Source organism: Sapajus apella, unplaced genomic scaffold (genome assembly GCF_009761245.1).
Source record: "Sapajus apella isolate SASKATOON/1434 unplaced genomic scaffold, GSC_monkey_1.0 scaffold36, whole genome shotgun sequence".
Taxonomy (NCBI): Eukaryota; Metazoa; Chordata; class Mammalia; order Primates; family Cebidae; genus Sapajus; species Sapajus apella.
The window spans coordinates 25,615,338-25,630,594 of NW_022436976.1; positions in this window are offsets into that span (position 1 = coordinate 25,615,338).

The following is a 15,257-nucleotide window of genomic DNA, read 5'->3' on the forward strand; positions in this document are numbered from 1 at the left end:
ATATTATGCCAAACCCCACACTACTAACCATGCAACTGTTTCCTAATTGCCTCCTATATGGCAATCATAATGCTAAGTGTTGGGAGTATAAAGGCAAGTTGGTCAGCTCTTGCCCTCAGGGATTCTATATTTGGAACTCATATACTGTGATTATATTATGCAATCATTGAAAGAACATCAATTGAGTGTCCATTTCTGTGCTGTGTAGTATATGAGATGGTGACTCTATCTTCAGAAACAAAACTTGGGACATGCCATCTGACATGAAATATGAATAATGAGAATGGGTATAATGGAATGCAATGTCAATTGAAATGTTTTGGCACTGCTTGTAGAGAGGAAAAGGGGATAAAAGGAATGAGGAGCTAGCTATGAAGAAAAGAGAAACTATGAACACTGAAGGAATCGCTGTCTTAGGGTTTTCATTTTGAAGAACACTATGCCACATCCAGAAGAGATGGATGTTGTCCGTTTCTGAAAGCCTCATGCTTCATATATACTCTTCATATAGGCTCAAAACTGGCAGGTGGAGAAGCTGGAGGACAGCAGAAGCCCTGGATCTGCCCGAGCCTTTTGTTGGTGAGCGGAGAACCTGACAGTTGTTGAGCAAAGAACCAATAAAGACACAAGCACAGTAATTCCATTTTTCTCTGCTTAGGACACTGCTGGAGTAGATTCGCGTAGGAGTGTAGCAGTGGAAGGTGTAATCATTGGGCTTACTAAGACCTCTCACTTCTTCCTTTGCCATGCAGCTAGAAAAGGCAGTTATCTGTTCGATTTGGGTATTGTGTATAATCTTTCTAATGGGCAAATCAACAGTTTTGTAGGAAAACTGTTGATAAATTAGCTTTGTACAAATATGGTCGTTTTTGCCTTTTAATCATAAGAAATGTTACTTTCATTTTAAGAACAAATTTTAGGTTTCAGTTTTCAACTCTTACTCTTCTACAGTTTTTCTTGGAAGAGAAGGCTAATGGTGTCATTCAATGACAAATTATTGAATAAAAGGGTGAGAAATCTTTTCTTTGTGGTCTCTGCTACAATGGTGTGTCATTAGTTAACATACTCTTTTCAAGGGATATAGAAAATGAGAAGGAAAATATCTGTCTTGCTCTCCAAAGGAAGGCAGAGAAATATGGGGATCAAAAAAATTAGGAGCATTTGTCCAACACATTTCCAGAAGCAGTTGGAGGGGAGCAACTTTGCTTTAACTCAAAGATAGGCAAATTCAACTTGGGATCTTCCTTGTGGGTCTAGGTATTGGTAAGGAAATTAGTTCAATTCATTAGATTTTGATTGATTATCCACTGTGTGTTGGATCTCTGCAAGGCAACACAGGTGCCGGTTAGGGTAGACTAGGTTCTGCTGCAATAACAACCAATCCTCAAATCTCAAGGGAGCAAAACCAAGTATTGATTTCAGACCCAAGGGACATTTCCAAAACAGGTTGACAGCAGAGATTTGCTCACCACCGTCACTCAGCGATCTAAGCTGAAGAAAGTTGCACCTGGACGTGTGTTTCTACAATGGCCCCAGCTGGAAAATATATCCTGGCTCACTCTCATTGGATCTTTCCACAGGGGCCACATTTTACTTATGCTCCTCTTGCCTGCACAAAGAAAGCCATTTCTAACTTCAAAAGGCTGGGTAAATAAAATCCTACCATGTGCTTGGAAGGAGAACTAGAAGTATTTGGTAAGCAACTTTAAAGATTACTACCTAGGCAAACTGCCTTCCCCCCATATAAAACTCAGATCGGCTAAAGAAAGGCAGGTATGTGTGGTTCCAGCTCATCTCCAAAAAAAAAAAAGAAAACGGAAGCTTTGGAGGGAAAGGAAGTGCAAAAGTTTGTTGGGTTGCTCTTATTTTTCATTAGCCTTCGGAAAACACAAATGAAATCCTCAATTTATCTATTTATTTCTTGTTCAGATAACATGCCATATGGTTACAAACTAGGTGAGATCAGTACTAGAGGATTTATATGCATTATATTTCATTTAATTCCCTCAAAATATTTATGTACTATGTTCTATTTTTATTCATATATACATAAAATTATATATTAGTATATATCTTACTAATATATTACATATAATAGTATTATATAATTATAATTATACTATTTTTATTATATAATAATAACTTGGTAGTGATGGAAATAATACTATATAATACTACATAGTATGTAATAGTACTATGTACTATTTTACTAAGTAATATTATTTCCATCACTCCCAAATTTTCCTTCCCAATCTCCTCATCCTTGTTTTATTGGCAAAGAAATGAGAGGCAAAATGTCCAGTTATTCATTGCTTATTACATATTTTTAAAGAATCTGTACGCCAGTTACTGGGCTACTTCCTGGGAACTCCCAGCTTCGGCCTTTAAAGAGCTTACAATGTACTTGAAAGGCAGTCATGAAATAAATTTCAAAAGATTTCTGGATCTTGCAATGTGGCAAATTGACTAATGCAAAATACATTTCATTATAAACTAGATATTCTGGTGAAAATCAGTGCCAAAAACTCAGATTAAGATTGGAATAAGTTTGGCAGACTTTAATCATATTAACATTTTATCAAGCAAAAACCCTGTTGATCTTGTATCTTGATTTTGTATACTTCAAACAGAATGTAGTTTCTACACATACTTTTTGTCATTCTGAGGCACATCTTTCTATCTTTACGGATGTTGTGTGAAATACATTGAAGAATGACTTCCACATCTCAAGAGGCTGCTCTTTTAAAGAACTGGCTTAAGACCCCAAAGCTTAGTGGGTGGAGTGTATGCATAGGAGGGACAAAAACACAGAGAAACAGACACATCTCCCCACCTTCTCCAGCTTTACAGAATGAATCGAGGGTGCAACATTTCCTCATTTCTTCAAGCCAAGCTCGACGTCAAATGCTCCTGCCTTCACTGCTTTCAGAAATAATTAGGTGTTGAAAGCTCTGACTGGAAGGGTTAGAGATCTAATACCAACTTGACAGATCAAATCAAATACATTCTTATTTGATTACATTACAAAGTCAATTATTATTTCTTGTCACATTAATTATGGCAAGAGTTATAAAATGTGTCTTGTGATAATTCCCTAACTAAATCATAATGGCCATATTCTTCTGGTGAATCTGTATAAGGTCAAGGCTACATGTTCATGTCCACAGTGCAGGAAGGACTAGAGGGGAGGGAAGAATTTTTACGTTTATCTATCTATTCATTTATTGGATATTTAAGCACCTGTTCTGTATGAAGCATTGGACTTAGTTATAGATGTTGGGGATACAAAAATAAAAAGATTCAAACCCTGCTACCCTCAAGTAGCTCACAGTTCAGAGGGTGAGGCAGACTCATGACACACTAGTCTATTTGACAAGGCAGAAGGGAGGGAGGTGAAAGGCATGATAGGAGAATGGGGAGAGGGTTAATTCTGCTGGCATATTCAGAGTAGGCTTCACAGAGGATTTTCTGTTTGGATCTCATGTTATGTTTGCAGCAAGTCCACCCAGAAACTAGGGGAATACTTGTAAACTAATGAGGACAATGTTTTGAAAAATAATAGTTATTTGTGTGCTGGATGCTTAGCAGCCTAAAGGTAATGCTTTCTGATCAGAGTTGAAAGAGACTAGAAGATATTGTGCTGAACAAGGTCATTGCTTATAGAATAAATGAGCCAAGAATGTACTCCAAGGATACATCGAGCCCTAGAGAGCAATCACGTTGTCACTGTGCTTCCAAAAATACATGCACCCAAAGTTTTTAAATAAGACTGAGGAATACTTAATGTTGAATCAAAATATAAAGGGCTATTTTGGTGTATGAGTGTGCACTTACATGTACACTTGAGTTGGGCACAGTGGTTGAGGTGGGGACGAGCTAGGAAGGCATGAAAGTCCCTTCCATGAGCCAAGTACATAGCTAAGCACATTCAATTGCCCTTAGCTCACTTAACCCTCATATACTCCTCTTGCAGAAGGTAATATTCTTCATCGTTTGCAAATGAGGAAATTGAGAATTAGAGGGGATGGGTAACTTACTCAAGATTAAACAACTATTATATGGCAGCATTCAGATTCACACTTGGTCATCACTGATTTAAAAAACCATTCCATTGTGAGTATGGTACAACTTTAAATTTAGACACTATTTTCCCCAAGGTGGATCAGAGTAAGCAAATGACTTTCTCAGGATCATAAAGAAACTTAGTGGCAGAGCTGGAACTTAGATTCCAAACACACAAGCTGCCTCCAAGTAATTTTATTCTCTTTTCAAACTATGTATTAAACCACAGTATGTGGTCCTGCACATCTTGTAATTTACATATATATAGTATATAAAGTGAGTGATACAGAGCAGACCCAATAGTTTGGAGTTGAGCAAACTGCGGTATCTAGTAAGTTTGCAAGAATTCAACATGAGGTCAAATTTCAGACACTAACCTCACCTTCTCGTTTAATGGAGAAAAGTGGAGGAAAAAGAAAGAGAATCAATTAAGCACTGTGCTAACAACAGCAACGAAAATAATTACAATAGCTACCATGAATATGGTGTATATTATAAGGCATTACAAGCATTTTGCATGGATTAACATATTTAATCTTCAAACAACCCTATGAAGTAAGGTTCTATTACAATTCTCATTCCACTGAAGTGGAAAATAAGGAGCAGAGAGGTTAAGTCTCTAGCCCTAGGTCCCAAAACTAAAAAGCTCTATTGTCAGCATTCTAACCCAGGCAGTCTGGCCCCAGAGCTCATGCTTTACAAATGTTTTCTTATTTAACATTGGATGTAATTATACGAAATATTTTTATTGCCATTTTCCAGATGAGGAAGCTGAGGCTCAGAGAAGGGGAATGAAATGCCCAATGATTTGCCAATAGCAAAGGGTAAAAGAGGATTTAAACCCATGACCCTGTGTTTGTTTGGGGCACTAGTAGCCTGCTAGACCACAGGTATTAAAATGTACCCTTAGGTATAAATAAGATCCTCATAAGATTGATATGGCAAAATACATAAAGCAGACTTCTTTTGAATCTGCTAGTCATTGGTTGAATCTGCTTGTTCCTCTGCTATTGTTTCCAGTTCATTTCAGCTTTTGGAATTGATAATTTCAACCACAGGGTAAATTATCTGAATTATTCTTAACCCAAACAGACCATGTCATAGAAGTCTCACACCCACCAACATATAAGAAATAGAATTTATCTTATACCATTTAAGAGGCAGCCACTGTATAAACACTACACTCTAGAACTAACTGCATTGGTTCAAATCCTGGTTTTACTTGTTTTTGTCCGTACTACCTCAGGTAAAGTATTCATCCTTTTATGTATCTGTTGAAGAAGATGATAACAGAACCCTGCTCCTATGGTTGTTATAAAGATTCAAGTGTGAATTCACATACAGTGCTTGGAGCAATGCCTGGAACATGGTGGGTACTGCATACTTTCCAGCTTTTGCAGCCAGGGATCCAACATGCCAGGAAGCATGTTTACCTGGTGCCCATTATAATTAAGGGTGAAATCCCACTTCTAGACATCTCTTAAAACCCTGATTTGACCCCCAGACCACTCATAGGATCATGGCTCATTGCCTAACCCTTGCTAGTCTCTTCACAAATCTTGCTTTCTGGGCGCCTAGGTGTTTGGCCGGGACACGATGTCAAGTAAAATTTCCCATCAGAGATAATTATGATGGGGCCATCCTCATGACTTTAAGGATCCACACAGATTTGCAATCTCCATGGATGTCAAAATGATAGAAGGAGACAAAGCCTGAGTTTTCATGCCTCACTGGGCACCTTCTTGTTGACTCTTGCCACTCAGGGGAGAGTCCAGTGCTGTGCAGTATCATTGCAGGTCTGCTCTAACCTGGTTTCCTCCACTTTCTCAGCACCTGCTCCAAACCACAAGTCTTACGTGTTGTTGAATGCATATGAGTTATACACTACTCAGACTATGTTGAGAACCAGCCAAAAACAGTGCCGAAGAATTTTTTTTTCTGGCATTTTATTTCTGAACCTCTCTAATCCAATATTTTGAATAAGACATTTCAATATATGGGTAAGATTGTACAGGATATGTACCTAAGGTCTATGGAGATGTACTAAATAGAGATGGAATTTTAATGGGAACTAAGTTACATACCCATTATGGACTCTTTTATTTAAAGTGATTTTATTTATGGGGATTTTCTGTGACTAAGTTATTTATAAAATGAAATGATAAAACATTACTCTCTGAAGTTAGGAGATCAGTGAAAGTGGTGTCTCAAAATTCTAACCAATTCTAAGATCTATTATTATGAGACTGCTAATTTTACATTTTGTGGTTTCCAAGAATCCATTTATTTTTAAAATTAACAAATAAAAATTATACACACACACACACACACACACACACACACACATATATATACACACACACTTGTGGTGTAAAATGTGATGTTCTGAAATATGTGTACATTGTGAAGTGGCTAAATCCACTGTATGATTTTTAATAAGTGCTATTGGCCCAACCTATTCCAGAATCCAAAAAAATACAGCAAATGCTCACTCACTTTTTAGCGTTTAGGTAATTCATCCCTAACAGAGTTCATTTTGCTATTATTCTTCAGGTTTTATACACGAATTCTGCATTTTGCCAGAAGTTGAAGATCTTTCTAATACTCTGTACTCAAGAGGGAGGCAGAGCTTTCTATATGGAGTGACTGAAGCAATTTGGTCCAAATGTTTGATGCCACAGGCAAAATATCTAAAGATTGTTCACTTGAAAATTATGACTCTTTTTCAGAAATTTACATCGCGTTATTTGTTTTATGGACTATTCAGTATGCATTGCACCAACACTAATTACTGCACTAATAAGTCAGCATGCTACCAAGATGTTTTGCCATTATAATTACAGCCACATGTTGTTGTCCTTCCTCAAATAGTCCAGGCTTAATTGCATCATTTTTCAGGAGAATTTATGTGGTGCAGCTTAATTCAAAATTACTACATGAATAAATGAAGTGTAAACTATTTTTTGTACTGACTCACATACAGAATAAATGTTCTAGAGAGGAGAGTAGCCAAGCTTTCATTTCCCCATTGTCTGTGGTTATTTCTGGGATGAACTCTCAGTGGTGATTTATAGAATGGATGTCGCAAAATGGCAGGGGAATGCGGGTGGACACGCAGAAAGAATTTTGTGCAAGGTGCTAGGAGCATGGGTTCTACTCTCTGCCATTCATTTACCATATGACTCTTGGAATTAATTTTTCCTTTTCGAACCCTAAGTTTCCTCATCTGAAAATTTAACAAGTTGTTCAAATGATCTCTGATTCTCTCTAGTTCTCTCATCTAATAATGTTTTACTTCTACTAGTAAAGTTCTGTGAAGGTAATATTAAAAGTTTGCCTGCCCTTAAAGGAATTACTTTTCTTTCGCATGCTAAAAATGAATAATAAGATGCATAAAATAAAAGTAAACGCAGGTCTTTTGAATTCTACATTCTATAACCACCCCTGTTGCCAACATTCACTTATATTTATTTTTTTCTTCAATTTTTCCTTTTTTTTCCACCTTGTCAGTAAAACTGAATTTGATTTTGTGTATACGTACATATTGCTATCCTGGTCTTTGGAAGTTGGACTCCCACTGCTAATTGTCTTGCATGTTGGTGTGGAGGAAAAGTCATTTCATGCCCCCTCCTCTGCCCACTCAGATTGTTCTTTAGTTTGTGGCTTAAGTTCTAATGTTTTTAACTAAATAGTGCTGATTATGGGGTGAATAAAAGTTGGCCTAAAAAGAAAACTCTTTCCCTTTCTTCCATAGAAAACTACGCTGTGGTTGGAAATTACAAGGAATATCAGTCCATGCCCTAGAACTCACATTTTATTCCTGCAAGGAATTAAATGGTTTAAGAGAAATTCACCTCTCCCTTCTCCCCAGGACAGAGCAGAGAAACAGGAAGGAGGGAAAAAGAGATGTAACTATGAAGAGGCATATGCTGTTGCGATCCTCAAACTGTGACCTACCTCTGCCTCATTCAGGCAAATCTTGGAAACTTGGTTTCCTTATGGTAAGTTGGAGATAATCCTGCTCACATGATTAAATGAATAACATCTGAAGTATGTGTTTCACCAGACCTCTAATATAGGTTGATTTTCTGTGTCTTAAAGGTAAGCCTGTAAGTACACGCAGTTGTTAATAAGAGCATTCTAGGCAGTGGGAAATGGGTCAACACAATTATAGAGGTGGGAAAACAAAGTGTGTTCAGTGATCCCCAAAGTGGAACTAAAGTTTTGTGAAAGAGAATATGAAGAAAGAATCATAATATGGTAAGTAGAGCCAGGTGTCAGAACGCTGTGGATATGAGACTGTGGAGCTGAGCTTTCTGTGAGGTAGGATAAAGTAACAAAATCTCTGATGTCATAGCAGAAAGTTTGCAGGGTCTCCAGCGGTCTACTTTTTGCAAACATTCTTATACAAATTAGAAAAACCTCCCATACCTTCCACACACTTCTTTCATTAGACAGAAATTTATCTTTATGAGGGGTATACAACACCATGGTGTCTCTGATGTGAGTTGTGCTCTCTGGAGATACGGCACCCTTGTGGAGTGAACAATTGCAGGATATACTGAGAGCCTTTGACCTATGGAATTTCATGACCCTCGATTGTGGAGGGGAGTGAGGAGTGATAAATTCATCCATTCACTCTTTCAAAAACTGTATCCTAAGGATCTCTTAAATGCCAGGCAGGGTGTCAGCACTGAATATAGAGATAAAATCACTTTCTGATCTTAATGAATGGAGATACTACATTACAGACAGGTAAATCTGGTTCCGAACATTCCAGTGAGTTTATACTAGTTGCTTGCTGTGCTATGTTAGTAAGACTGTGAGCCTGCATGTTGTCTCTTAAGGATGAAATATCTTGATTGGCCATAGCTTTATCCCATAATCTAAGGAAAAATAAGTGATGGCACACAAGGTACCTGACATGCTTGGTTTAAAGTCATGGTTCTTAACTAGCATGACTTTGTCCCCAAGGGGACATTTGACAATACATGGAAACATTTTTGATTGTCACCTTGGGGGAGGGGAGGTTATTATTGGCATCTAGTAAGTAGAAGCTAGGGACACTGTTAAATGTCCTACAGTGCACAGAACACACGCCCCCTCACCTCCCACCCCCAAAAAAGTAATGTTTTGGTCCAAAATATTGAAAGTCATGGTATTGAAAAACCTTTATTTCAATAAACATTATTCATTATGCTACTGTAACAGTTCATCTGAGAGATAACAGAGTATGAGGTAAAATTTCCAGCAACGGTATTAGGTAGAAAATGGATCTAAGAGAGAGAATGGGATCATGAGACAAGAGAGAATATTTCTTAATTGATTGGAAATGGAGGCACAGTGATGGAGAGAAGTTAAAAACAGGTTTAAGAATTATAGTTTGAGTGACAAGAAAAAATGGTGGTGACATGACTAATAACATGTTGGGTGGATGTGGTTATTTGTAGGGGGTAAGGAGAAGTAATGGGTTTGGTTTGTTGAGTTAATAGAACAATCAGATGGATGCACTTAGGAAGATTCAGAGATATGGGGGGAAGTTTGGGCCACTGGAAACATCTGGGCCTGGGAGGCATTGCAGTGTACTTGAAGATTTGAAAGTGAATGACATCTTCAAACAAGCCTCATTCAATGAAAAGAAATTCATGTATGCATTTCTCAGAAGCTGTGGCTTAGGTGGCTAAACAACTTGGACAGTGTTCATCCTCCTATACCCTGCTTTCAAAGAACTGCAACATTTTATCCCTTTCTACACCCACATTTACTCCCTTCCAGGCTAAATTCCTCTGAAGTTAATAGGTACAATGGACAGGGAGATGTGGGGAAGGAGTGGAATTTATCCTACACTTCATCAATTTCCATTAAATTACATGGGTCTTGAAAGATAAAAGGAAAAGGTCTGGGGCAAAACACATTTTGGGTTTCATAATCCAGGGCTTGAGTGTTCCATTCATTCAGCCAGAGACTGTGAAGCAAACCATTTCAGGGCTGGAACTAGTCCTGTAGAATCTGGGACCCACGAGATCATGGAGGGGAGTTTTGAGTCTCCATTCATCACAGAGAGACATAGCAATTGCACTTTATGAGTGTTTCCATTTTTAGGAGATTATGAACTCACTATTGATGACATAGAAATAGAAGTAAACCTGTCTGTCGTCTTTCTTCCCTCCCTACTTCCTTTTATTTTTCTTCCTTCAACAAACATTTATTACTTGCTGACTATAGACTTTTTCTAGGCCTCAAGAATAGACAGATGGCATTTTACAGTAGTCAAAACAATTTTGCCTTTTGTTGTTATCTGCTCCTCACACTCATCCTCCACAGAGTAGGCTGGGTATTACTCTCTTTACTTTTCATATGGGAGTTTGGGCTCAGAATAGTTGGAACTTACTTAAAGTTATATGTTTCTTTGTTCAAGCCACCATGGGAAAATACCAGAAACTGGGTAGCTTATAAAAAGCATAAATTTATTTCTCACAATTTTAGAAGTGGGTACATTCAAGATCAAGGTGCTGGCAGATTAGATGTCTGATGACTCAGATGACACCTGCTAGCTGTGTCCTCACATGGTTGAAAAGGCAAGCTCTCTAAGGCCTCTTTTATAAGGGCATTAATACCATTCAACATGGCAAAGCCAAATACCTCCTAAAGACCCCAACTCTAGATACCATCACATTGATGTTTAGGTTTTTAACGTGAACTTTGTGACGACACAAACATTCAGACCAGAGCATATAGCTAGTTGATTATAAGCCCAGGACTAGAAGCCAGCTTTCCTGATTGACTGAGCTGAGTTAAAATAGTAGAGGAAACTTTGCATAGTGATCTATAAGCTTTGAAAAAAAAAATCCCACAAAATCAAAGCATATGAGGAGGGGGAAAACAGTGGAAAAATAAGTCCTGTGAGCCAACTGACTAGCTGTGTGAGATTTCACTAGACTTGATTTCCTCTTCTGTGAAATGAGAATGCAAGATCAAATAAGTATTTTTCAACACATTTTTTAACAGCTAAACCATTTTTTCAAATAAAACACTCTTTAGGACCTTGAAATATAGATAAAATTCAAGTGAAGTTGCTTATATTGAAATGGCAGAAGGGACTCCGGAACAGGCCTACTTGATCCCTGCAATGTTGCCTCTTTTTCTCCCACCAGTGGACACTTAGGCGCCTGAAATCCTCAGGATTCTGCAGAAGACAGTGTGGAATCACCTGGGCCACATCTTCCTACCCTAACCTGTGTTTCCTGTCATGATCACCCTTTATCTAGTATGCATATAACTTTCAGCACCATAATTTCATATTTCAGGTAAGAAAACTGGAGGTGTGATAGGTTAAGAAACTTCCCTAAGATTATTTAATGAATGCAAGATGGCATCAATACCTGGGCTTTTTGTACTGTGTGTAGCTGCTTCCCAGGGCATCTGAAGTCTCCTGCTTTCATAGAGAGGAACTCCTATGTAGTAGCTGTAGTGTACTGGGATCTAAAGCCTTAGGGAGTTAGTCAATTCACCCTTCCTGCTTGGTGAAGAAAAAGGCTTTTGGTATTCCTAGTTTTGTATCATGCCACGCCAGCCTGTCCCATGATGTTATTTTAGTCATTATCTATTAATCAACTGGAGAAAACAGAACAGGGCTTAAATAACATGGTTATAAGGGAATAGAAAAGACGATATGGCAGAATATATTCATTCCTTCAACAATGCCCATTATGTGATAAGCACTATAGGTGCTGGCAATATGAAAGTAGTCACAAGAAATATGACTCCTGCCCTCCTGAAGTTTATAGTCCAGTGGTCGAAATAAAGCATTCATTAAATGATTGTGCAAATCTGAAACAACAAACTGATAAATTCTAAGAAAGAAACATAGTTCCTGTGAGAATTGTTTAGAGTGCCTAAACAATTTTGGGAGTTCATTAAAAGCCTCTCTGAGGAGGTGGCATACGAAGGTGGATGTTGAATTTATCGAATTTATCAGCGATTGAGAGGAAAAGTGGTACAGGGAGAAGGAATGGTAGGAGTATGGGGAATAAAGCAAGTGTGGCTGGACTGGAGAGAGAGAAATGGGGATGACATGAGGTGGGGCTGGAGAGGAAGCCAGATTGCAAACCACTGAGTGGCAGCCAGGCTGTGTGGTTGGTCTGGATTTTATCCTGAGTGGAGTGGGGAACCAGAAGAAAGAGTAGTCGGCACGAGGTGACAGGATCAGAATAAAGTTTCAATAAGAGCTCCTTGGATATTGATCCAAGAGAATAGGCCAAAGACGTAAAATATTCTGGATCTTTCATGTCTTTAAAGTTATTAGAAACCACCAGACAGACTTCTGGAAACAAATAGGTTCTAACCTATGGTCTAATGAAAGTAGATGTTTTAGTTCTTGATAACTTGACATATATGGATATATAATTTTTAAAAATAGACCTGATTTTAAATTTGAGTTCATTAGCTGTAGGATAGCAGACTGTTTCACCTCTCTGTCCCTTAGCGTCCTCATCTGCCAAAAATAGATAATACCTACCTCAAAGAAGTTTTTATATATAAAAACATTTTTAAAGGGTGAGATACCTGACACTGAGTATTAATTCAATAAATATGAATGATTTGTATGCAATTTAAGTTTTAGGTTTTGAGCTCATGATTCTTTAGTTTATAACTGAACTAATAGCTGCCTGACATGCAGATGTTTAAACAAGAAAGCTAAACAGATGATTAAAAATTGTTTATTGAGCTGAACAAGGACCGTTAATATTACCTGTGTTAACAGGTGCTTAATTGCCATTTCCTGCCTGAGGAACATGTTCCCAGAAGCAGTCTGCTCCAGTGGGTTCCCCAGGCTGTACGCTGTGAAGCCACTCTTTGAACACCTCTTCTAGAGGTACGACGTGTGTGTTTTGGCAATCTGAGCCCAAAGTTGCAATCTGAGCAATTTAAGGGCAATCTGAGCCCAATATTTTCAGTAAGATTCAGAGCTACAGACCCTTTTGCAATAACAACCAATTTAGCTTAAAGCTGGAGGCTGTGCTGACCCAGAGGAAAGACAGCCAATGCTCACTTGGCAACTGGAGCACACAGCCAGTTGCAGCCAAAATGCTGTCTTTCCATTCACAAAGGGGTGCCAACCACAGCAATCTAGCTCTTCCAGGAAGGGTGCTCATGGTGTCCTACCTAGGTCCCCTTTATGAGGCCAACAATCCATCTATTGGTGCTGTGAGTGTTGGTTGCTAACAGCTCAGAGCTATCCTCTTCCTTGTAGAAATGCCCCTGGCATCCTAGAGGTAATGCCTCCTCTCTCCTTGGAGACAGACTGCAGGAAATGAGTGATTAAGGTGGGGCTGCAGAAGGCTGGCCTCTTGCCTGAAGATGAAACAATTCATCTCACTGCAGTGCTTGCTGTAGGATTAGGCTGAAGCTAGTTTCCAATTGAGACCACATCCGTAGTTTTTCCCCTTGCCTGCCCTGGTCTTTACACTCTCTCTCTCCTGGGAATACACCATTTGATAAATCATTTGCACAAGAATCTCCATCTCAGACTCTGCCTCTAGGGAACCCAATCACATTTAAGTACTGACTTGTTTCTTGAGAAACCTACCAAGGTAAGTAGGAAGGCATCTGTGATGCCACAAAGTGGGACATCAAAGAATCACAGCTGTGAGTATGGCCTTCAGGGATATACAGATATGGATTCCGATCTCAGCAGCATCATTGACTGCCTGTGTGACCTTGGGAATGTCTCTTTAACTCTTTAAGTTAAATTCAATTTCTCCATGGATAAAAATGAGATAAGTGGACATACCTCAAATGAGATGTTGTTAGAGATAATAGTTTGAAAAGAACTTGGCCTTATTTAAAATCTTATAGCATACTGCCTTACATAATAAAATTGGGTGATAAAGCCTTGCTTATTCGTTTATTTGATACATCTTTATTGACCATTCATTGTATCCAAATGTAGGAACCATGTTTGGACTAGATAGAGAGACCAGATCAATAGTGGTTGTGAGAGTGACAAGTGTCATATAGTAATGACACTGAGGGAGGATGAGCTTACTATGGTTGGGGAATGTGGGAATGAGAGTTTTGAGGAGGCAGTGTGACCATTTTCATGTTTCTGCATGAACATATACTTTTTGAACAAAAATGATTGACAACTTAGGTTAAACCACAACTGATAGCAAACTTAGGATGGTAAAGTGCCTCAAAGAGAGTGAGAAATTATCTCACTAGAGGTAAGGATTTGAGTCTCAAAGGAGAATAAAACAAGGAAATGTTTGTATACATTCCAAAGGTTTTAACAACATAGGTATCATTTCCAGAGAGGATTTGATGATTTTAAATAAGAAAGGCTTGTGACTCCCTCTCCCTCTCAAAAAAACAGGAACAGCTCTCCAGTGGTTCCATAAATTTCCAGATTCATAATTTTGAGATTGCAATCTCTGTACAGACAGCATGACATCTGCTCTCATCACTTTGTTCTAAGGGGTAGCATGGCATAGGGAACTAGTAAAGTTGTTGTTGGTAGTAATAAGCCTGGTCTTTGATCCACAAACTTAATGCTTGCTTGCTTGCAGGGTAAAATAAATATAGATATTAAAGTTGTATCAGTGTTATAAGTTATTGGATAAGAAACCACAAGTGAATTATTGGTATAAGTCAAAAAGAATGAATTGGGGTTCAGCAGGCAGAAGTGAACAAAGGCATTCCACGCAGAGGAAGCAAAATGAGCTGCAGGACATCTACATGAAAATGAAATACGGGGATACTATAAGTAGATAAGCATTTCCATTGCTTATCATTTAGGTCTGCATTTCTTCCCCATTATGCATAGCCAATCTCCTTTCTATTCTCATAAAGCAACAGTGTATGACCATCACTAGTGCTGTCTGAATGGTGTACTATTTTAGGGAGGAAAAAATTCAGCAAATATTAATATTAGGTCTTAAGGTGATACATTATAGATGATAGAATATTTTTTCCTAAAAGTCAAAGCAATGTTAACTGAAATACAGAAGCTTTGATTGCTCAAGGGGCATTAAAAGCCAGGAAGGAGTCAACCTGAACACGTGTGGATCACAGCAAGTTGGTCCACATATCCCCAGTAGAGGGAGATTACCATCTGCAGAAACAAAGAAAGTAATTCAGGGGAGAAAAATTGGGAAGCATGCAAAGCACAGGCTTGAAGAAACCCTTTTGATGCT